Here is a 22,261-nt window from a genome sequence, read left to right as displayed (position 1 = left end):
ATCTCAAGAACAGTGGTACACATTTGTGTTACTACTCTATTTTTGAGTGCACGACGTTATTATGCATGAAGTTTGTGGGGGGGAATAAGTGGGTGGGTATATTTCTTTGCAATGGTCTCATATTTACCATAGTGATGGTATAGACAGATCCTTAATAAATACAATAAAATAAAACAGATTTATGCCCAAGAGTACAAATGAAACTATAATGAATAAAGCCTCTCAAATGCTGAAATGTGGATAGAGGCATGTTGTGTTAAGAGATTACTGATTACTGTTTATAGGAGTCAGTAATTATTAGCCATCTTTGAAGAAAAGCTATGAAAGAGTTTTGATAGAATACTATAAGCTTCAGTTATTAATAATTTGGTTACTTATTATTATTTTCCTCTTATGCTATTTGTCACATTTTACCCGTCCTCATCTTTCTAGTAAGGTTGCACAAATAAAACTGATGGATAAACGAATAATATAAAAAAGGTCATCTGATCTCTGGATACAGTTTCTACATCCTCAACCATCAAAAGAACAAAGGATGCCAAACTAACTGAAGCACTGGTCCAGGAATTACAATTCCTATATCATGGATACTCAGCTATTATTTTCAATAATGATCTAATTTAGCAACAAGAAATATACCTTTGATCTGATCATCCCAAAGTTGTTTTATGGTTATTAAGATGCACAAAATCAGTGCCAGAAGTTCTATGTTTACTATTATAGAAACGTAAATTGGGCTACAAACAGACATCTCATTTATCCCAGGAAAAAACACTGTGAAGTGCAATCATTCAGATGTCCATTGTCCTGGGACAAATTCTAAGAAAGTTTATGAGATAAGATGTGCTAATGGTTTGTCCTGGGATATTGAGTGCATCTGAACAGCTGTCCTGGGATTGGATTATTGAATTAATGGCAGAAAAGTGGCAAAGAATTCAGCTGCTCACTATACCCTGATTGGAAGGGTGATGTGTAGACATGCCAATTCTGGCACCTTTCTGTTCCAGGACAAAGATACGGACAACTTGTCCCAGGATAAATGCAAGGTCTGTTCCTAACATTGAAGTACAGTGAAGTTAAATGAATTGCCAGGAGTTGTACAGCAAAGTAGTGGAGGAGTTGAGAGAAGAACACTGACTTGCAGTCATTTCTTGGGAACATTCCTATTGAGATAGAAAGGAATTGAAGTACAGTATCCCTTCACTTTTCTCTGCTTTTAGATTAAGATCCCAGTTTGATGAACCCCTCTGATTACTGTTATCTCTGAAGACACAATGAAAAAATTCTCCAAAGCATAGAGGGTAGCTTTGTGCCAAATTTGTTACCCAGAAATGAGTTAAGTTGTGAGATACAAATGTGTCACCTACTGATACTAAACTGCTTCTTTGCTAGAGCAGGAGAGTGAAAGATTGTCCCAGGAGTTGCAATATTTCCAGCACCATGCTTAGTTGCATGATAGATTACTTCCCTTGTGAGATTTCAAAACCACCAAGAAGACTGAAATAAAGTGGGGATAAATGTCCAAAGCTGTTAGGTAATTTGCACATTTTACATCTCTATGGAGTTTTTATGATGTATTTTGTTCCACTCAGTTTGGAGAAATACTCACTTTCTTTAGAAAACAAGGAACCCTTATAATCTCAGTCAGGAGCCCAGAAGTGATACTTGTGGGCTCATGAGATGGCACTTCTGTATGTGGACAAATGGTGAGATTAGGACTGGCCACATAGCTGAACTATTCCCCTTGCCTTCCACTTTGGGAACCTGGGTCAAGTTTGTCCTGAGGAACTACATGCCAAATGAACTTGCTTAAAAAAAAAAAGATGCTGAATTAAGTAATCCTGAAGAAAACCATGTGACAAAGTAAAGTATCAACATCTAATGCATGTGGATTTCTCAACTCTCTTCTCTGGGAACAATGATGCCCACTTGGAACAATTTTCCAAACATTCTCAAACCATCAAGTGTCAGTTGAAAAAGGGAACAATGTATGATGATTAGAAAGCCATGCAGTAAAGTGTATTAGAAAGAGTGTCACCAAGGCTTTACTTCATGCAGTCTCATGGAATATTTTTATGTTACTACAGAATGCTACAGACACTTTGTGGCTCTTTGGAGTCCTGTAGTTTGGTGTTACCCCTCCTTTTTGCCCCACCAACCAAATGAGTAGTGTGGAGTCAGTCCATGGATCTGGTGCAAGCCAGATTGAGCACACAGGCAACAGAGCAGGCCCACCACCCTAGCCTGGCCCCAGGCCCAGCCCCACATGTTCCAGATCAGGCCCACCACCCCAACCCTGTGCATGCCAGATTGGGCCTGCCACCCCAGCCCCAGCTCTACACATGCCTGCCACATCCCATATATGAGGCCCTGTCATCTAGCCTGCAGGGCTTGGGAATTTGGCAGTGGTGGAGTGGAGGTAGCGTTAATTAACATAATCTACTTAGACTTCAAAAAAGCCTTTGACTTGGTCTCCCATGAAGGCCTCATGGTTAAACTGGGGAACTGCAGCCTCAACAAACTCATGGTCCAATGGCTCAGGAACTGGCTCCGTGGTTAGGTCTAGAGAGTGGTAGTCAATGGAATTGTGTCAACATGGTGCATGGTGAGCAATGGCACCCTCCAGGGCTCTGTATTTGGACCAGTACTTTTTAACATCTTTATAAACAATCTGGACTCAGGTATAAGTGGACTGGCTAGATGCATTGATGATACCAAACTATGGGGAAGTGTGGTCACACTAGAGGATAGGCTGGTGATTCAGGTCAACCTGGACAGGCTTGCAAGGTGGGTGGACCAAAACCTGAAGGCATTCAACACTGAGAAATACAAGGTGCTCCACCTCAGGAAAAACATCAACATCATACCTATAGGCTTGGCAGCACTACACTTGCTAGCACCATGACCAAAAGGAACTTGGGGGTCATGACTGACCACAAGATGAACATGAGCCACCAATGCAATGCTGCAGCTGGCAAAGCAAACAAAACCTTGGCTTGCATCTATTGATGCATCTCAAGCAAGACCCAGGAAGTCATCCTTCTGTTGTACTCGGCCTTGGTGAGGCTGCGGTTGGAGTACTGCATCCAGTTCTGGCTTCTGCACTTTAGGAAGGACATGGAGAAGCTTGAGAGATTCCAGAGAAGAGCCATATGCATGATCAAAGGACAAGAGAACAAGTCTTATGAGGAAAGGCTGAGAGACATGGGACTCTTCAGCCTGGAAAAGTGAAGGCTCAGGGGGAATTTGGTGGCAGCCTATAAAAATAGGGGTATGCACCAGGAACTGCGAGAATGTTTGTTCACCAGGGTACCCCAAGGGAAGACAAGGTCCAACAGTCACAAACTCTGGGAAGACCGTTTTAGACTGGACATAAGGAAAAACTTCTTTACCGTCCGAGTTCCCGAAGTCTGGAACAGACTCCCCCCAGAAGTGGTGCAAGCACCTACTCTGGACTCCTTTAAAGCACGTTCAGATGCTTATCTTGCTGGGATCATTTGACCCCAGCAGACTTCCTGGACCTAATGATCTTGTGAGGTCCCTTCCAGCCCTAATGTCTATGAAATCTATGAAATTGCCACTACTCCCCCACCACCACATTTCTGGACCCCCTTGGACTGGATCACATGGCTCTGGAGGCTGCATCTGGCCAATGGACTGGGGGTTGAGCAACCCTGCTATTGTTCACATCCACATAAGATTATAACTCAAATGAATGAGGCCACAGTAAAAAGTACTGTCTGCCTTTTGAGGGGGCACTGTGCCTTGTTTTTATCAGACATACAAAACAGGCAGTAAGCATATGCATATATGCATGTGTTTAGAAATGGCAGTCAAATGATTAACTATAGATGTCAATTAATTCATTTCACAAAACCAAAAGCATATTGTTGAGGAAGAGGAAATAGTGGTGGAAATGCTCCTATCCAAAATGTTAACAATAAGTGTTGCCGATCAGTTCAAAGGAAAGATCATGCCAGTATGAACCCATGTTATTATGTAAAGCTGCATTATTAGATTTTTAATATCAGATACTGTGTGCCAAGAATCACATGAAATGGATTGTGAAATCAAAGTATTTATTAAGGCACACATCCAAATCTCTATAAAATTGCCCTAATTTGAATATACAAACAAAAAGATTTAACAGCGATTACACTGCACATCCTCTTTCAAACAGTTATCTCTATTAGAAAATATATAGATCTAGTGCTCTTGTCATAATTTCACAGCACATAATATTCCAGTGACAGATAGAAGTTTATTCTGCTACCAGGCTCTCCAGTAACTCTCCAGTGACTATACATTGCTGGAACTAAGTCACTATGCTGTTAAAATGTGTCTGTGGGAGCGGCAGTGGTTTTGGTTAAGCTGTCTCTGACTAACGATAGACCTACTTAGGACCCTGTTAGCATGCAACAGGAACTGGCAATCTGACAGCTTTAAAGCAAGGGAAAGTAAGATGTTCTGTAGAGAACAATAAAATGAGGATATTTTTGGATCTGAGTGACCATCACTATTAGACGTATAGCACCAAATATGTTTAGCATCAGTTTGTTTAATCCAAAACAATGTCATGCTGCTTCCAACTCCCACCAGTGGAGTGAAAACACTGCAGGCTTCCACATGACACTATCTTCTTTGCCAAAGCTTCCTTTTGTTCTTTGGCCCCTGTGTCATTGAGTAGGTGAGAAATGCTACATTGTTTATGGCCAAGTTCTTTTTTGTTTTAATTCTCCTTCCTCCTAAAGATGGTATAATAAATTATCAGCCAGCTGCTTTCTTCACTCTCTCTCCTGATACTGTTAATAGCTCTGAGAACTTCATCTTTATTTCTTACCTCAATCTTATTTTATTTTTTTAAGGTTCAGTTTTTCACCATGTGGTAATTAAAGCCATGAAAACCTCCCTCCACCCTTTCAAAACATTATACTATTCTCAAGGCAACAAGAAAGAGAGTGGCACCACTCGCTCCTGAGACCACTGTTGTGAAATAAACAACATCTGTGAAAGCCCCGCTTCAACATTTAAAACTGTTTGAACTGAAGTCAAGAAACTTTGCTTTCCCCAAGGCTCTACTAAGAGGTTTACAATCACCGGTGCTTTTATTTGTGCTGGTTAGGATATTAATTGGAAATATTATCTGGAAAGGAAATCTCTGATGCTTTGAAAGCTAATTTCCTGCCCTCTATAATTCTTGCTAATCTCTTTTAAAACCAAAACAAAGCAAAATAAAAAACACCAAGATTCTCAGCTGTGCAAATCCACTGATTTCAAACTACAGTGTATTGTACTTACCTGCATATTAGATACATTTAAAAATTTCCTGAATGTCAGTCTCAATTTCTGTCTCTGACTTCACTGAACTTGGGTTCAAAAAAAGCTTGTGTTCTCTCTCTATGTATATTTGATTTAGGTAGTCTATAAAAGTGCATACCTACCCTGACTTCTGACTGACTTCAGACTAACATAGCCAACTAACCCTCTTTAGCTTGTGACAAACATTGGTTATCTCCATGTTAGTTAATTGTATAAACTCTTGACATGCATAGCATCATTCAGCCCCACAGTTGACCCTGTAATGTAATTTTACTCCATTTAAATGCATGGAAAGGATGAAGGTGACTCAAGTGTCAAAGAGCAGCTATTACAAGCCTTGAAATTGCTGGGAGCCACTTAGCTTCTAGGTTACTGCTAAAAATGAGAAGGGCTGGCCATAGCCACTTTCAGGGCAGCTAATAGCACAGTACTGACAATGCTGTGTAGTTAATGACCATGACTTAAATTAAGATCAGTTTATAGATTCATAGATTGTAGAGTCGGAAGGGAATACAATGGATCATCGTGTCCGACCCCCTGACCCTGGCAGGAAAGAGGACCGAGGTCAGATGACCCCAGCCAGGTGACTATCTAGCCTCCTCTTGAAGACCTCCAAGCTAGGTGATAGCACCACCTCTCTTGGAAGCCCATTCCAGATCCTGGCCACCCTTACTGTGAAAAATGTATTTCTAATATCTAACCTAAATCTACTCTCAACCAGTTTACATCCATTATTCCTAGTCATAGTTTAGTTTAGTGCATATCTTGGGTAAGGTCAGAGATTTCCCCTCCCCTTCAATCCTAAAACTGTACTCTTACACACTGAGGGTGCATACAGTTGTTTGGGGAAGTTAGGATGTTTGGGGAGGTAAGATAACGTTAAAAATGGCCACCCAATCTAACTTAGTTCATCCAGATGAAGACATAGATCCTTACTTACGTCAATCTAAGTGCAAACTGCCCAGGAAGGTTAGATTACTCTAAAAAAGGCTGACTCAATCTAACTTAACCCTATCTCTGAGGTAGTCTAATTTAGATTGGGTTGGCCATTTTTAGACTGATCTAGCCTTCCCAAGCTTCTTTACAGCTTCCAGTGCAGCCTCAAGGCTGGGAAAGCCCAGCCACGGGGCCCAGCCCAGGCTGCACTTTTCCTACCAACTCCCCCAGGACCAAGCTATTTTTAGCCCCTCCCCTTACCCTACCTCCAAGCAGACAACCCTCCCCCCCGCCTCCCCATGGACCAGCCACAAACTCCCCATCCTGCGAGCCACTCCCACTGCCAGTTTTATCAGTGTTCACTAATTTTGGGAATGGAGGAAATAAGTCCCAGTGGGGAGAAGGGCAGGCAGAATGAGGGGGTAGGTTAGCTGGGAGTGGGATCAGGGGAGCTAAAAATAGCCCCTGGTTCCTCGGGGGAGAGAGCCCTCCCATCCCCCCCAAGCTTCCACACAGTCCTTGTGAGAGCCACTGATCCTGCCAAGCCCTCCTGGACCCCAGAAATCTCCCCACTAACCCCTCCAATTTCGATTTACCTTAGATCAGGTAGCCATTTTAACTTGCTCTGACCTCCCCTTAACCTACCCATCAGTACCCAGCAAGTCTGAGGATCTGGAACATAGTATCGAAATCAGCAATCTTTTCAAGTAAGCTCAGCTTTACCAAGCAAGGCTGTGCCGGACTGCTCCTCGGGGTGCAGGCCCCCAATGTTCCTGCCAGATGACAGGAAGCTGGTGCTCTCACCTGGAAGTGGCACTGGGCACAGCCCGCACCCAGCACTGGGAAGATTGGGGCCAGCGGCAGCACCAAGTTTCCCAGCATGGCCTGCACCCAGCAGCAGTCCCAGCTGGCAGCAGCAGCCTCCTGTCATCCAGCAGGCAGAACAGGGACTTGCCTGCACCCCCAGGAGGGCTGTGGAGGCTGTGCTGGACTGCTTCTGGGGGTGCAGGCCCCCGATGTGCCTGCTGGATAACAGAAGACTGGTTCTGCCACGTGGGGCAGCCAGGGTTGTCCCTAGGGAGGGGCAAATCGGGGTGACCATCCCAGGCCCCATGCTTTGGGGTTGCCCACGGAGTGGACATGGTGACTCTGCACTGCTGCTGCTGACTTCACGCCTGTCTGCTCACTTCCCCTCTCCCCCAACCCCCACCAGCACTACCACCAATGATGGCGGGAGCTTCTTTGCATCCAGGAGGTGCGGGATTGGGATGGGTCTCTGCATGAGCTGATTTGCCCTGTGTCCTGCACCCCACTCAGTTCAGCTCTGTTGCGGGGCTTGGGGCAAATCAGCTTGTGCGGGGACCTGCCCCCAACCCGATTCCACATGCCCTGAATGTGAAGAAACTGCCACCACCATTGGTGGTGGCTCAGGCAGCGGGAGTGGGGTAGCACGGGGCCGGACACAAAGCTGGTGGCAGCAGCACAGAGTCGCCACAGCCACTCCTCCCAGAAACATGGGGCCCCCACCAAAGCATGGAGCCCAGGATGTCACCCTGATCTGCTCGTGCCTAGGGATGGTCCTGGCTGCCGCTGGCCCCAGGTGGCAGAACCAGCCTTCTATCATCCGGCAGGCAGATGGGGGCCCTGCACCCCCACGAGCAGTCTGGCACAGCCCCCACAGCCTTCCCGGGGGTGTGAGCAAGCCCCGATCTGCCTGCCAGATGACAGGAAGCAGTGCTGCCAGCTAGGACTGCTGCTGGGTACAGCCTGTGCTGGGAAAGTCAGTGCTGCCACTGGCCCCAGCTGGGGCCAGCAGCAGCACCTATCTTCCCAGAGCTGAGTGTGGGCTCTGCCCAGTGCCAGTCCCAGGTGGCAGCACCAGCCTCCTGTGATCTGTCAGGCAGATCGGGGGCCCACACCTCCAGGAGCAGTCCAGTACAGCCCCACAGCCCTCCCAGGAGTGTGGGCAAGCCTCCTATCTGCCTGCCAGATGACTGCCAGGAGGCTGGTGCTGCCGGCTACGGCCAGCAGCAGCACCGATCTTCCCTGCACTGGGTACGGACTGCGCCCAGTGCAGGTCCCAGGCAGTAGCACCAGCCTCCTGTGATCCAGCAGGCAGATTGGGGGACTGTACCTCCAGGAGGAGTCCGGCATAGCCAAGTAAGCCTGACTTCGAAACTCAAAATGTTTCAAAACTTTCAAAAAGTTTCAAGTGCCCCTGTTTCATTTAAAAGCTGTTTCAAAGGCTCTTGTTTCATTTTGATTTCGCTGTTTTGGGCTTGAAACACATCAAAACAGCTTTGAAATGAAACACCAGGTGAAATTTCGCACAGCCCTAGTAAGCATATTCTGGACAAATGACCTGATTTTTAGCCCTAGAAATCCAATTATGTGCACACATTATACTACATATGTACAAACACTACAACTCACAGGTACAAGTATCTGCAGGCACTTTAAAACCAGAGTGCTTAAATATTTAATTTTTGTGTGTTCATAGGCATAACCTGAAAATCTGAACTAAAACACTAATTATTTTCAGTGTAGCTGTATGTGATCCATGAATGACTGAGGGATGACTTTTTAAATGTAGTGATTTAAATTAGCATGAGGATGGAACCATTTAAAAGATTTTAATTGTAATTTTGCAAATTTAATGTAATCTATAGGACATTATAGGATAGAATCCTAATACTTTGAGAATGTTAGAATCATACTGCAACTAAAGGGGCCGACTACTGCTTTAGGAACCATGGCTTAAAATCTTGTCACTGTAACTAACTTTAGTATTGATCTATAACCATTATAGTGATGAGAATATTCCTTTCAATAGTACCAAAAAGATTCCAGCTGCAGACCGCCCATCTTCATACAGCTGGGTAAAAGACAAATGAAGTGTATACAGATTTATTAGTATAAAAGGAGTGTATCCAAACTAGAAAACACAAGAAATAAAAGAGAAAGAGATAGAGATGATAGTCTACCTACATGATTTCATCTTAGACTTACATGATGTTATCCACATGTGCTATAATTTGCAACCAGCATGCATCTAATACACCGTGTGAACTGCAATTCACAGGCCTTATGGCAGTATATAACGAAAGACTGAGAAATCCTTTACTCTGAATTGTTTCATTTGCATGACTTAGTAAACCCCTTAGCATTATAATGTCTTTTTATTTACATTATAAATATACACCCAGAAAAGGCACATTATCACTACACAGCACTGAATTATTTTGCTTTTCAATAGTGTTATTTTCTAAAATACAACCAGTGAGCACCACAAGGTGAACACAGTCAAAAAAGTATTCATGAATGTTCTCAGGAAAAAATCTAGTCCATTTGTTTTGCTGATATTTGCCACCTTTTTCATTAGCTGATTCTCAAACAAATGTTCTGGTGATTGAGGTTAAAACAAAAGAATCATGAATACTAGTTTAAAGAAATATTAATGAAAATTTTCATGCTAAAAGTGCTCTCTTAACCCTCATGAAAAACTTTCTGTTATATGCAGAATTGACATGTTGAACAATTATGAATGTCCACAGATAATCAATGAACAAAATAAGGACTTCTCCTTTTTATAAAACTTGCTACCGACATACTTGTTACAACCCTTCTTGTTACCCCTTACACCCCTAGCTGCAACTCCAATTATGCTTTTATAGTTTCATAGTTTCACAGTTGTTAGGGGCTGAAAGGGACCTCATGGATCATTGGATCCAGCCCCCCTGCACTTGGGCAGGAAAGACTGCTGGGATCAGATGACCACTGCAAGACTGGCATCAAGATGCTCTCTGAAGGTTGCCAGGGTTGGTGACTGTACCACCTCTGGGGGGAGCCTGTTCTAAACCCTCAGTCCTTGACTTGTAAAAAAGGTTTTCTTTATGTCTAGCATGAAGTGATCCTCAATTATTAAAGCTTATGCCTATTATTTCTTGTCCTCCGCTAAGGGGCCTTGGTGAACAGATGCTTCCTCAGGCCCTGATGTATGCCCTTGATATACTTAGAAGCTGACACCAAGTCCCCTCTGAGTCTTCTCTTCTCCAGGCTGAACAGTCCCAAGTCTTTGAGCCTCTCCCCATATGCCCAAATTACCATCCATTACTACATTTCCCACTAATTCTTCCCTATTTGTGACCAGCAGGTCAAGAAGAGCTTGACCCCTAGTTGGCCACTCCAGCACTTGTGCCATGAAGTTGTTCCCAACACTCTACAAAAACTTCCAGGATTGCCTGCACCCTGCTGTATTGTTCTCCCAGGAAAAGTCAAGGTGATTAAAGTCCCCCATGAGAACCAGGGCCTGTGATTGGGAAACTTCCACTAGCTGTTTGAAGAAAGCCTCATCCACCACTTCCTCCTAATCTGGTGGTCTATAGCAGACACCCACCATGACATCACCCTTATTGCTCTCCCCTTTAAACTTAACCCAAAGATTCTCAATAGGTTCAGAGAAAAACTCATGAACATAACATCAACATATACATTTGAAAGGGAAAGATGATTGAAAAACCAAACTCCTATCTCCATACTCTCAGAAGTTCCCATGCTATGAAAAATTTTAAGTTTTTGGTAATACATTTTAAAATTATTTTACATTCATTTCACATGGTATGCAATGTGTCTGGGTTTAAAGGGTCTATTATTTCTCTAGTAGTATTATGAACAAGGTTTTAGTGTCAAACACACTCTGTGGTATCAATTGCAATATGAAGACTATGCAGTAATGAAAATGTCATCTTTCTTCAGTTTTGATTGTTAGTCTACTGTCAATCATTGACATCAATATTTTCACATGGCTCTAATACCAAATAAAACATTGAGTGGAACTTTCATAAAAGTATCAGAATAGTAGGTTAGGATTTTTAAGCAGCTTTCAGTGCATAGCTACCACTGAGTTTAGTTTATGTTGCATTTAGTATAAAGAAATTCTATGTGTACATAGACTCCAATTCAGCAAAAGTTTTAAGACATGCTGAGTTCCCACTGAAGGTTGTGTGAAGTGTAAATAGCTTACGTACTTTGTAAATATAACTTTATAAATATATCTATGATTCAGCAAAGCAAATCATCAAAAAAAGAAAAGAGAAGGCCAGGTCTGATAAAGAGAACTCAGGATATCTAGCATGCTTGAGAGTGCTTAACGAGCATCTTTCCCAGTGCACCCTCATCAGCTCAGTTCTGTGTTTGGAGCATTTGGTGTAGGAAAAGGTAGATAGGTGGGGCTTATTTGTCAGCAGCAGCCTGGAGAGTGCCACAGCAGCATTGTAGACATATCTAGTAAAACCCTGCTCTCCTATGAAAATAGGAGCATTGGGAAATGGCTATTATTAATCACAGGCCAAAGTATCCTTGGTGCTAGGCACTGTACAATTACACATCATGCACTGAGACCTTGGCTTACACTTGTTTGGGAAGTACCTGCTTCCTTATGAATCCAAATGGGAGGATTTATAATATACCTGCATAATCCAAAGTCTATACCATATCATCTGAGTAATAGAAAGTATCAGTAAGGTGGTACTTTCATTGAAACCCCACTTTACAGAGAATGAAATTTTGACAAATATTTGCAAACAATACTTTGAAAAATGATTATTACCAAAGTTACATATACTTAGGACTATTGTATGCAAAGCATTTGAAGGAGTTTTATGAAACCCTGTGCAGACCCTTTTGTAACATCCAGTCCTTTTTAGCAAGTAAGTGTGTTTTTACATATAATAGTATAATTTATTGTTGACACTAGTAAGAGAAGGACCCACTCCATGAAGCAACACAACACTAAAGGCAAAGGTATGAGAAATATTTTGACATAGAAGACAGAACAATAGCCCCTTCCCTTTCATGAATCAAAAAATGATAGAGTAATCAATTCTAAAGAAAAAAGTTATACTACTAGTACTTGAAAATACTATTAAAATCACCATGTTACTTAATATGCAACAGTAAAAGAGATATATGAGCCAGTATTTTAGCCTACCGTAGGCATTAAAAGGGAATACAAAATCATAAAGTAAACTGTGTTTGTACCAGAATTAAAGCAATAAAAGTTATTACCAAGTTAAAATGTTGCAATGGAAGAATGCAGTAGTCACACCAGAAAGTGTAAAGATTAAAAAAAGACACAATAAGACCCTTTCAGATTAATTTCCCCACTTTCATTCTTGGGAAGCTGCTGACATAAAGCATAAAACACTTTCTTCCAATTTGGAAACCAAAGATCTCCAACCAAATGACAGAGCTATCTCCTCTCCAAGCCACCTGGAACCTGAAAGTGAATAACTGAAGTTTTCAAGAAGGAGTCCCATACCTCCAAAGATGAGAGCTCACATCAGACGTGTTGCTACATGATGTCACTATTTAGTGCAATTGAATTGCAACATATATTATCATAAAGGAAAATGCAAGAGTGAATAGGAGTGCTGGATGGGTTCAAAGCAATGTGGCAGAATGAAAGATTAATATTTGGTTAATACAGTAGATGTATCCGGTGGAGATGTCATAGATTTTTTTAATCCAGAATGAGGGAGTACTAACTCGATAAAAAAGATAATAAAGGAGAAACCTTAAGCAAGAAGACTAGGATTTAGAATAAATCTTAGAGTTTGTAAGCCTCACTGGATCTGGTAACTTGGTGTCTGTTTCCTGAACTGGACTGGACCTGTGTTTTAAACTGCCCCTGTGTCTGGACCTCCTCTGGTGGCCTAACCACTAGTCCAGACCATACATGACCTGGTCTATTACAAACTTCTCAACAAATTACATAAACATAACTGCTTCCTCTAGCAAAGGTAGGCTGTTAGCAGACAGCTTCCCCAACCAACCAGAAATTTCAGGAAAATAAAGGGAAAAGGAATGAAGACTTCTAGATGATTTCTCCTTCTCATGTGAGTATCACAACCACCTCTTAAATCAGCCACAGATAGTTGATCATGAAAGGCAAGACATTGAGATCTCACCAGTGGAGCTGTACCCTTCAGTTTGCCATGTCAAGTCATCCATTAGTCCATGCTCATATGCTGATTGTGCATATGAATGCAGAACAGTCTAAGAAAACTATATTTTGTGAAATGATTCCTTTACTCCAACCATATGACTTCTCAGAAACAAGCACAATTTTAATGAAGCCCCCAAGAAAGACCCAAGTTATGGTCTCTTTGGATTGCCATATACCAGCAACTCTGCAACTCATATAGCTAGAGTCCCATACATGTTGTTAGACCCCTTACTCTTTCATTTTTTGTGGTGTGGCACTAAATCAGGGGCACCCTAGAGCTGCTTAAAATTAGGTGCAGGCAGAAGAGTCTTAAGGATCTGGGCCCTAAATCTGCTACCCTTCTATGAGGTAGGGATTTTTTGGTTTTGTTTTGTTGCCAAGCACTACTTTTTTTGAATAGGTGAAAGAACAAAAACAGTGAAAGATAAGATCAATACTTCTATATATGATAATTTGGCTAGGAGACAGCAGTAGCTCTGCCTCTGCTATTGCAGAGTAGAAGCAATAAATAATGGAAAGTAAAGAAATAGCAGCTATATAGGCTATAATAAATTTAGGAAGAACTCTGCTCTGATTTAGGCACCAAGATAAGCAACCAAACTAAACCTTTCAGTACCCAATATGCTGCCTGTAAGTGTCACAGGGCATGACTACACGTGCAACTAATGGTGCACATCTGAACATGCACCTACATCGGGAGCAAACTGAGCTCAACAGGAGCAGCCTAGTTCAGGGCTCCTCCTGCCCTGCTCTGCTCCCCCAGGAGCAGCCAGGTGGAGCTCCAGGCTCCCCTGAGTGCCAGCCCAGGGCTGGCAGAGGGTATAGGGTTCAGGCCTAGGCTTCAGGGGCCAAGGGGGAACTGTCCCAGTTCCAGGGGCAGATCCCTCCCAGCTGCATGGAGATCAGGGTCTGCCCCAATCTCCATGCAGCTGGGAGGGATCTTGCTCTGAAGCCAGGACAGCTCCCCTTGTCCCCTGTGACTCAGAGCCATCCCCAATCTCAACACAGCTGGGAGGGAGCTGACCCTAAACCTGGGGCTCAGGAGTTAGCCAAGCAGCAGTTGTGGCTCCCTGCTGCCTGGGATGATTCGGAGCAATTTGCTTCCTGTCAGCATCTGTATGTGCAGTTCTGCACATTAGTTTAACATGCTGTTTTCTAGTACCTGTATCTGTGGGTATTAGCAAACAGTACTTTCAATTAATCTAATGCACAGTAATTTCTGCTAACGTGTAGACAGTGACATTTTACTACACATTAGATTAGTCTAATGCACAGTAAAGCGCCTCATGTAGATGTACCCAGAATGGGAGCTACATGGTGCTGAGGACTTATGAAAATCTAATCTGGTATGGTTGCTGAAAACACAAGTCTCTTTGGGCCTTGTTGCACATTAATCTATTTTGGGTGGCTCCTGGAACTCTTAACCCCTGGATTATCCAAACTTTAACACAGGAAACTAGTTTTAAGCACACTTTAGGTGGTTTTAAGTTATGCCACTGCAGGACAGATTTATCTCTAATCTTTTTACCCCGCTCATGTTCCATTAATGTGTGGCCAGATGAGTAACGCAAGTTGCAGTTCTCCAATATTCCACAATGTAGTATTCCCTTCCCCACCTCCCTGCTCTCAGTAGAAAAACTTTCCACTCCCTGACCTCTACTGCCCAGGGGTCAGTTCTGGCACCAAACCAACTCCTTCTTCTGCCCCCAGGGGTGAAACCTTGTGCAGACACTTTCTAGAGCACATGTCAGTTAGCCAGGTCTGAGGGCACAGACAGGTCCAAAAGTAGGGCCCAGGGGGAGCATCAGGGGAGCAAGTTAGGGGGCTGAATTGGGTCCCCATGAGCTGGAGCTTCCTTTCCAGGGTACAGTCAGTAGCTCCCCCAAAAGCATCTTCCCTCCCTGATCCCACCTCCCAGCTGTCTTAGGAGGCATGACCAGCACCCATCACATTCCAATCCCAAATGCCAATGTATTAAAAACATGAAACCTTCTTAAAATCACTTCCTCTTTATTTCTTTTTAAATTCTTTTTCCTTTTTACTTCTTTTTATTTTTCCCTTCAGTGGCTGACTTCTTTCATTTCACCACCCTTTCCCACCCGCATTTCCTTTTCACCTGCCATTTTATTACCCACCACCAACCCATTAAATCTCTGCCTTCATGTTCCCACCCCTCCCCCGCAAGCCATTGCTCACATGCCCATACCTAAAACAGGGACAAAAGCCTGTCCTGACTCACCAGCACCTAGTGGCTACTCACAGGTGTCAGGCATGCCTGACTCTCATCTTCCAAAGAGTATTTTTTTTTCTCACAGCTGAAAGAAGGTTAGCAAAGTTGCAGAGAGAAAAGAAAGTGCTACAAAGACACCCTGGAGGCAAACATGAAGAGGTGTAACATCGACATCAACACGACCCTTGCTCAGGACTGACCAAAATGGAGGAAGGCTCTTTGGAAGAGACCTCAACCCTTTGAAACAACTCACTGACAGGCAGAAGAGGAAAAGAGAAACAGCCAAAAAGAACATCAGAACATCCAACGCAGCAACACAGTGCACATCCCTCCTGGAAACACTTGTCCTCACTGCGACAAGACATGTGGATCTAGAATTGGGTTATGGAGTCACCTGCAGACTCACTAATAAGATCCTTGGAAGATAATCTTACTCGTTCATGAGTGATTGTCCATCATCACATCACTCCCAGGTGTAGCTCCTAGTCAGGCCTCTCTTCTCCAGGTTTCAAATAGCAAGTCACAGCTGTGTAGGTGTGGGAGAGTCAGAGAAGGATTTTAGCCCTCAGGTATGACAGCACCAAATTCGAGCTAGCGCTAACACCAATCAACATTTGAGCTGCTCAAAGTGCAATGTGTAATAAGGACCTTGAAAATCAGGCCACAGTGACTGGTAGATTGCAGTGTCAAAGATGCTGTTAGTGCTGTTAATAGGAGCAAGAGGAGAAACTGAAATAGAAATGGGTGAAGAAAGTAACACTCCCTATTTTGCCCTACAGATCAATAAGAAAAAATGGATTTGGACATACTCATAATGGGGAGAAACATGTGAATGCTGCCAGTTCCCAGAATAGACCTTTTCACATTCTGCCATTTTTGCCACTGCATAAAATAATCATGAAGGAAAGTGGGCCCAGTTTGTTGTGCTCTTTTTGGACTGTATTTGCACTCTACAGAGTGAAATTATATTGGCCAGAGAATGCTTAAAAATATCCCTCTACTCAAGTCCACAGCTACAGGTCAGCATCAGTGTGGGGAAGAGAATCAGATTAATGAAGCAAGACTTTTATGCCCAATTCTATGCAAGAGGAAGGTAAAACTGCAGCAACACACCCTTCCCTCCACACAGCTTTAACTTACAGTAGGGTTTGGATAACAAAGAACTAGGGAATCATCCTACTCTGTAGTACACCTGGGGCTTTTACAGATCTGAACTCAGGCCTAAAGGAATAGTGTATTTCTGGTGACAAAAGACCTTGCAAGGCAAAGGTGAGGTATATTGATGGTATAGCATGGGGAAGTTTTCAAGCCGTATGTGAAGGCGTCCATATTTCATGGACCTTAAGCACAGGCTTTCATAAGGGGAATATTTCATTCAAGATGATCAGGCTTGATTGTTATTTACTTTATGGATCATTCTGACAGTGTATAGTGGCTTATAATGAATGAAAATCAACCCATAAGTCTTTTATTTTTAATTCCCCAAGGCTGATATTCCTTTAGGTGCTCAAATCTCATTGTAATTCAGTAGGAGATGGGTGTTTCACTTACCCTTAGGCATCTCTGAAAATCCCAATCTAAAAATACACTGCAGCTAAAGAGACTATTTTTCCTTCAGGCTTGCTGGGAATTTGGTATGAGGCACTCATAATTGCTAGCATGGCTCACAGTTAATTCCCTATGCACTCCGCTGGAAATGTACTCCTTAATTGTCTCCTGTAAGTTCATTCTATATCTAGACTATCCAAACCATAAACCCCTTCATATTCACTGTCAAAATATTTACATTGTATTCACTAACAAGCAGTACAGCACATAAAAGTAAGACACTTGCATTATGTGTCTGAACACACCATGGGTATAATGGAGCTATACATTTGTCTGTTAATATCTCCTCAAAGTATACCATTGGTTTCATTTTTCCTCCCTCAGTTCAGCTTACAACTTCAGTGGGTCAGGAGGGAAGAAAGGATCTCAACTGCTCTTATTTCTACGTTATTACGCATTGCCTGTAAGAGAAATAAAGGTGGCCCAAAGTCTTTTCCCTTTTATGTCTGTCAATTTATCCCGCATACATATTTCTCATGTGTCATTGAACATAGGCTTCTGTGGTTGGAAATTCTTCCATTACATCTCTGCTATTTCTCATTAATTTTTGTGTCTTTTTTCCTCTTATCTGAACAGCTTCTCAAAACTAGCACATTAAAAAAAAATGGAATTATTAAGTTTCCCATTTTCAGTAGTTTCTCAAAGCTTTCTGAAGCCACCCAGGTTTATGATTATATGCCTATTTGTTTTATTTACAATTAGAAATAAGATTTCCCCAGTAGTATGCATTGTATAAATACACAGTAGTTGTATATAGTTATATATTTTTTCAAAATATAAGCTTGTAGCCCTTTTTTAAGTCTTTCCATCATTCATGAACCAGTCATTATTTCTAAGAGCAACTAATTTATAAAAATATATTTCAAACCATAGATTTTTTGCAAACCTGACTGTTTAACGTACGCAGTTAGTTAATCTATGATACATGATGCTTTTTTTCTTTTCCCTGCTTGGATTACTCAAATGTTGTAAATGGGAGAAAAAATAAATAGTAAGTGTTCCTTTGTAACTATAGGCATTTCTATTAATTATTACCATTTCCCAAACAGTTGTATAGCTAGGTATATATTCATAGGAATATCTGCAAATAGCAAATAAGAAAGATAATAAATTTGCTTTGAAATAACAGCTATTCTATAACCCAAAAAAGGATAGATATGATTAGCTCTCATTGTGTATATATAAGAATGAATTTTCATTTCTATTTGTGTAGGCAATTCTACAGAACAGCTATATATCTTGGTAGCATGTGATACATACATACTATATATTACATATTGTATTTTTGTGATATTCAATATGCTTAATGGATAAAGCATATATCTATGACTACAACATTAGATCAAGAAATCTTTCAATGGACTAGTTAAAATATTTGCAATACCAAGAAGCATTTCTGATAGAAGGAAAATTTTATCCTGTGAACATCATCTGCAAGCTTCCTCTTCCCAATCTTTTCTCCTATTGCTGTTTCACCTTATTGCTTCTCATTTAAGTCCTCTAATTTTGCTGATTTTGGAAACTGGAGAGAAAAGCTGTCAGTATGTAAATGAGGTCTAAATAAAGGAGAAAGATGAGAAACCTGAGCTCTTCTGAGAGGAAAGAATGAGAAAGCAAAAACCATCCTGGGAACTATTTACATTCTCATAACTCCAGCCCCCCATAAATCCTTCTCATTCTGCCTGCATATTTTGAGCATAGTATAGTACATAAGGAATCTCTTGGCAGGCTGATCTTTCAGTGAACCAGCTGGAAAGGAAAAAATAACTTCTTATAAATAAATAAATTAAAAAATCTCATGTATTTTTGGATGAAGATGCAATGTAGTTCAGAATAAGCTATAGTTACTTTCTGAGTGGCCCTCTGGTATTTATGAACCAGGCTGAAGCTTCAATCCCCTCCCTGTCCTCCCCACCCCGGGTCATACCACTGAACACAACCAGGACAACACAGAGAGCAGCTCTAGGGCACAGGCTATATGGTTGGCCTGGCATAATTGCTATTATATGTCGCCACTGGATCGTACATTAAATAGTGCATGGACCAGGAATTGCAATTCTGATCCATAAACTGCTACAAGTGAACTGGAAAAGTATTGTTCTATAAGCAATCACTACATGTCCTGGATCAGAAGGATAATATTTGTTCTTCGCCTGTTCTGAACCAGCAAAGCATTTGTACAAGATCTTAACTTTATGGGGGGATGGGGCAGAGAGGGGAAAATCTGCACAAGTGCTTTCCTAGATGAGAGCCATAAAACACAACGTTCAAGTCCAGTAGGGAGTCAGATAAATGGATTGAGGTCCTCAGGCATGTGCTTCAAATTAAAAAAAAAAAATGAACCTGAAGAAGGGTGTTTGTACCCAAAAGCTTGAAAAGAACAATTTTTCTAACTATTCCATTGGTCTAATAAAAGATATCACGTTTACCCAAAGAATCTTGTCTAACTAATTAGATTGAGAACTTAAGGCCAATTTCTCAAAATAACTTGGGAACCCACGCCCCATTGACTTTCAATTGTACTTAGGTTCCTAACAGCCTAAATCCCCTTAAAAAGTGTCATTTAGGCTTCAAAGTAAATTTTGAAAATGTCTTAAATCCCATTTTCCAAAATGACTCAGTTACTTTGGAATCTCTTGGCTCCCAAAGACAGTGTCCAAGTTGCTTTTGAAAATGGGACTTCAGCTGGATGTGTGCCTTTTTATCCATATATTTTTATGTTAAGATGTGGTGCTTTTTGGTCAGGCACCATGTGAAAAACTTCTGGCACTTGTTATGCTTGGAACACTGGCATTTTATTATGTAAACAGGTTACCCACAGGTAATTGAGAGGGTAATTTTATACAAAGAATTCCATGTAAGGGTGTCTAATGTCATTGTTGTAACTGCAAAGACCTTTATTTTCTGCTATAATATATCTAACAGTTTACCTCTAAAATATAATAGTATATAAATATATATATAACAGTTTACCTCTAAAAAGTATTTTGCAATAAATCATAACTACTATATCTGTTTCTTACAACAATTGAACAAGAAAGGAACAACCTATTTCTCTTTCTGTAGCTATTCAGCACATCCTTGACATGAAGAGGTAAAAATCATTATGTTAATGACTGTGGATAACTTTATGATATTACCATATCATACATCATAGGGAACTATTTGAGACAACAGGCAATCTAATATTTTGCTTAGTTAAGTCATGTGAGATCATTTAAGCTCCCTGACTCAATGGCAAATGTATTTAATCAATGCTAGTTGTATCCATCAATGTTTAACCTTAACTTTATGCTAGTCTCATTGGCTTCAAGTGAATGCCAAAGTGATGCTAGTCCCATTGACTTCAAGTGAATGGGGCTACAGCAGCATAAAATTGACATAAATAGATTGAAGAATTGGACTCATCGAACCTTTTGCAGTTTGTAAAACACTAAAAGAATCAAAACAGAAAATCATATTATAAAACGTTGGTATTACATAAATATATGTGCGCCAAGGGACCTAAGAGGTTAAAGCAAAATGCTTTTAAATGGCTCGCTATATCTTTAGAGGATATATATTCTGAATGTTAGCACAAACAAATGTTCAAAAAGTGAGACAAGATTGTATTTACAATATGTTTGAAATATTTCACAAGAACAAGTCAGTCTGTGGAAAGGAACTTGCCACTATGTTGTGCAGGGATAGAAATGCACACATTTACTGTGCCTGGGAGTTGCTTAATTACGATCTTTGCTACAGGCAAGTTATATCAAGCACCTTGGTGGCAGTGAAGGAGTAAATAGACAAAGGTTAAAAAATTAAACAGAAAGAGCTAATCATGAAAAACAAGGGATATCCTACCCCAAACTAATTAAGGAAGGTAAATTTTACACAACAGAGAGCTGACATACTTACAGCAATATGTAAATCAAGACACCAATGTTATGCTTCATTTCACAGCTTTTTTAAGTGTGAAAACAGCTATTAACCTAAAACATCTGTGCCCTGTTGTGCCCAACATGTTATTATGTATGTCAGGAAAGATAATATCTCATTTGTGATTCTGTCTCATTATGCTTTGTGTAAAGAAGTTATAGGCCATGTTTAAATTAATTAAGCTGTACAATGGAACATACACCATTTTATTTCCGGACACTGCTATGCTTCAATCCATTTCAGAAGTTTCCACATCAGTTTTGGCACCAATTGATTTTTATCAGCTTGTCATTCTTCCCTTCAGTGATCTACATATGTACATATGAACATCAAGCCTGCCTCTGAAAGTCCATGCCAAAGAGATACTTTCAAATCAACAGGTGCTTAATCTTGACAGGAAATCAAAAACCTCTGGGTGTGAAGAGAAACCATACAGTCTAAATAAAGCTCTATATATTTTACTAACTCTGAACTAAAACTGTTGGTAAGGGTGAGAAATACATTTCAAATGTATAACTACGTGTTAAAGCACACTGGTTTAAAAATAATATCTTGAAATCTAAAAATGTCCATAATACAGTTGTTTCATTTAAGTTCCAAATCCTGTCACTCTTAATGCATCGAGGCTACTTGAGGAATATTGCACAATTTAGTTTAAAAGCAAAATCCAGCCTTAAATAATTTTTTATCACAGGAAAAATGGAATATGCTAAAGCATATCTATCAGTTTACTGTTGGCCAGTAAAGTATTAATAATGAAAAATCTTTCTTGCATAAGCACACAGATGCTTAGGCAAACAATTCACAGATTTTTATTAGTTTTTGTAAATGTGGAGATTGCAATCTCAATCCTTTGTGTAGCCAATGTACCCTGTTGCACAACATGTAGGAAAAGTACAGTGCTTGGTAGCAAAATTACTAGAAAAATGCTGCCATCTGCCACCGTACCTTTATATACTTATGAGACATTGCCATGAGACTTACTACGCATACAAATAGGAAGCCACTAGCAGTTTTCCTCAAACCAAAAGACAAGTAGCAAAGTGAACAACAAACAGAAACTTTAATCATCAGTTAACTGTACCTAGGGTTGAATAATGCAGAACTTGACTATAAAAAAAGCAAAAGCCAAACTATTTTAATATATTTTATGAGGTATTCCTGCCTTTATCCTTGAGCATCTTCAGGAGCCATACAAAAAACCAGGAGGAAAAACAGGCCACTCAACCATAAGCTAAATT

At 41.0% G+C, this 22,261-nt stretch overlaps 1 protein-coding gene across 2 annotated transcripts in view; it reads right to left on the bottom strand.

The window, feature by feature from the left end:
• SH2D4B (SH2 domain containing 4B) overlaps positions 1-22,261 on the bottom strand; it is a 119,383-nt gene that overhangs the window by 8,883 nt on the left and 88,239 nt on the right. The gene's annotated exons all lie outside the window — the stretch shown is intronic.

Source organism: Alligator mississippiensis, chromosome 6, assembly GCF_030867095.1.
Source record: "Alligator mississippiensis isolate rAllMis1 chromosome 6, rAllMis1, whole genome shotgun sequence".
In the NCBI taxonomy this organism is placed as follows: domain Eukaryota; kingdom Metazoa; phylum Chordata; order Crocodylia; family Alligatoridae; genus Alligator; species Alligator mississippiensis.
The sequence above is the reverse complement of the archived record's forward strand: the minus strand, read 5'-3'. Positions and strand labels throughout refer to the sequence as shown.